The sequence below is a fragment of the Lissotriton vulgaris genome, unplaced genomic scaffold, assembly GCF_964263255.1.
Source record: "Lissotriton vulgaris unplaced genomic scaffold, aLisVul1.2 SCAFFOLD_1197, whole genome shotgun sequence".
NCBI lineage: Eukaryota > Metazoa > Chordata > Amphibia > Caudata > Salamandridae > Lissotriton > Lissotriton vulgaris.
The window spans coordinates 665,001-667,009 of NW_028253713.1; positions in this window are offsets into that span (position 1 = coordinate 665,001).

Below are 2,009 nucleotides of genomic sequence, written 5' to 3' on the forward strand. Positions count from 1 at the left end.
TGCCCGGGGCACATCCCATCTGGTCCCCAGGAAGGGGACCGCCAGCACAGGCAGGCGGGCCCGGGTGCTGCCTGGCCCCGTCTCAGCATGGCCAGACCTCACGGAGGCCTGCCTGAGCAAACTCGGAGGAAAAGGCCCATCGGCGATGGGGCTGAGAGGCAGGTTCGTACCCGGGCCCCTGGGGGCCCCGGCGGGTGGGCCCGGGTCCTGCCATCCCCGGATTCAGAACCGCCAGACCTATCGGAGGTCGGAATGTAGGAAAAAACTCGGAGAAAAGGAACCATCGGGAAGGGGCTGAGAGGCAGGTGCGTTCCCGGGCCCCTGGGGGCCCCGGCGGGCTGGCCCGGGTGCTGCCTGGCCCTGTCTCAGCATGGCCAGACCTCGCGGAGGCCTGCCTGAGCAAACTCAGAGGAAAAGGCCCATCGGCAAGGGGGCTGAGCGGCAGGTACATACCCGGGCCCCTGGGGGCCCCGGCGGGCATGCCCAGGTCCTGCCTTCCCCTGATTCAGAATCGCAAGACCACACGGAGGTCTGACTGACCCTCTCCCTACTAATCCGGAGGAAAATTACCCCCCTTTCTTGTAATCCGTGCACTCGAGGTGACAGAGGGGACCCAAGGCGCAAAAGTACCCGACCTCCTGGAGCCCTCGCTGGGATCCGGGAGGCAAATGGCACCTCATCGGGACTTCCAGGGAAGTTTGGCCATCTGGTCTCCCCCATTGGAAAGCATTGCGTGCGACCAGATGCCCGAGCGGTACCGTGCGACCAGATGGCCGGGATCGAAAGTGCTTCACACCCCGAGCCTTCGTGGTAGGGCTCCTGCCTGCCTGCCTGCCTGCCTTTCCTGCCTGCCTGCCTCCGTCCGTCCGCGGCGGACGGGAAAGACCATCCGCCATCCTAATTTACCCCAGGCTTAACGGGTCACCCTTAACATAGCCAGGACGATGGGGCCGATTATGATGGCGGACGGGAAAGACCGTCCGCGGTGGCAACGGACAGGAAAGACCATCTGCAGGGCGGACGCGAAAGTGAAGGCCCGTCCCGGGCACTCGGCCATGCAGTGGAGAAGTGTGGCTCAATGGTTAGCGAGTCAGACCCTGATGCAGAGGTCTAGCCCGGGACCAGGGTTCGATTCCCCGCCTCGGCGGGTCTTGGGCTCAAAATCCCACGGAACTGATAATTTTCGCCTCGGTGCCTATTCCAATCATGGAGTCCCACTCACCAGCCTGGGAGGGGTGTCCTGCCTTCCCCTGATTCAGAATCACCATACCACACGGAGGTCTGACTGACCCTCTCCCTAGTAATCCGGAGGAAAATCACCCTCTTTTCTTTTAATCCGTGCACATGAGGTGACAGAGGGGACCCAAGGCGCGAAAGTACCCGACCTCCTGGAGCCCTCGCTGGGATCGGGGAGGCAAATGGCACCTCATCGGGACTTCCAGGGAACCCCGGCCACCTGGTCGCCCCATTGGAAAGCATTGCGTGAGACCAGATGGCTGGGATCGAAAGTGCTTCCCACCCCGAGCCTTCGCGGTAGGGCTCCTGCCTGCCTGCCCACGCAAGGCAGGGCTCCGGGACCCCGGCTGGGCCTCAGGCGCGGGGTGGACCACCGGAGCTCTCAGGCACGGACGCCCGAAGGGAGGACTGCCCGGGACCCGCGGACCCCGTCCTGGGCACTCTGATCTGCCGCCGGCGCCGGGGATCGAACCGTGATTCCGCAGATGGGGATATCCCAAAAATCCGGCCTGGGAGGTGCTCACCAGGACCAGTTGGATAGTAAATTAAACTTACCTCTTATCCTAGAGCGCCCCCCAGCGCAATGCGTTGTAACGGTATGCGTTGTAATGCCCGCGTTGTAGTGGTAGTGCGGAGTAAAAGATGCGTTGTAACGGGTGCATACCGTGAGGATGTATGTTGTTACAACGCGTACCATTACAACGCGGTATTCACGGTTCGATCCCCGGCGCCGGCGGCAGAAAAGCCCAGCACCATTTCACTCTGGGAAATAG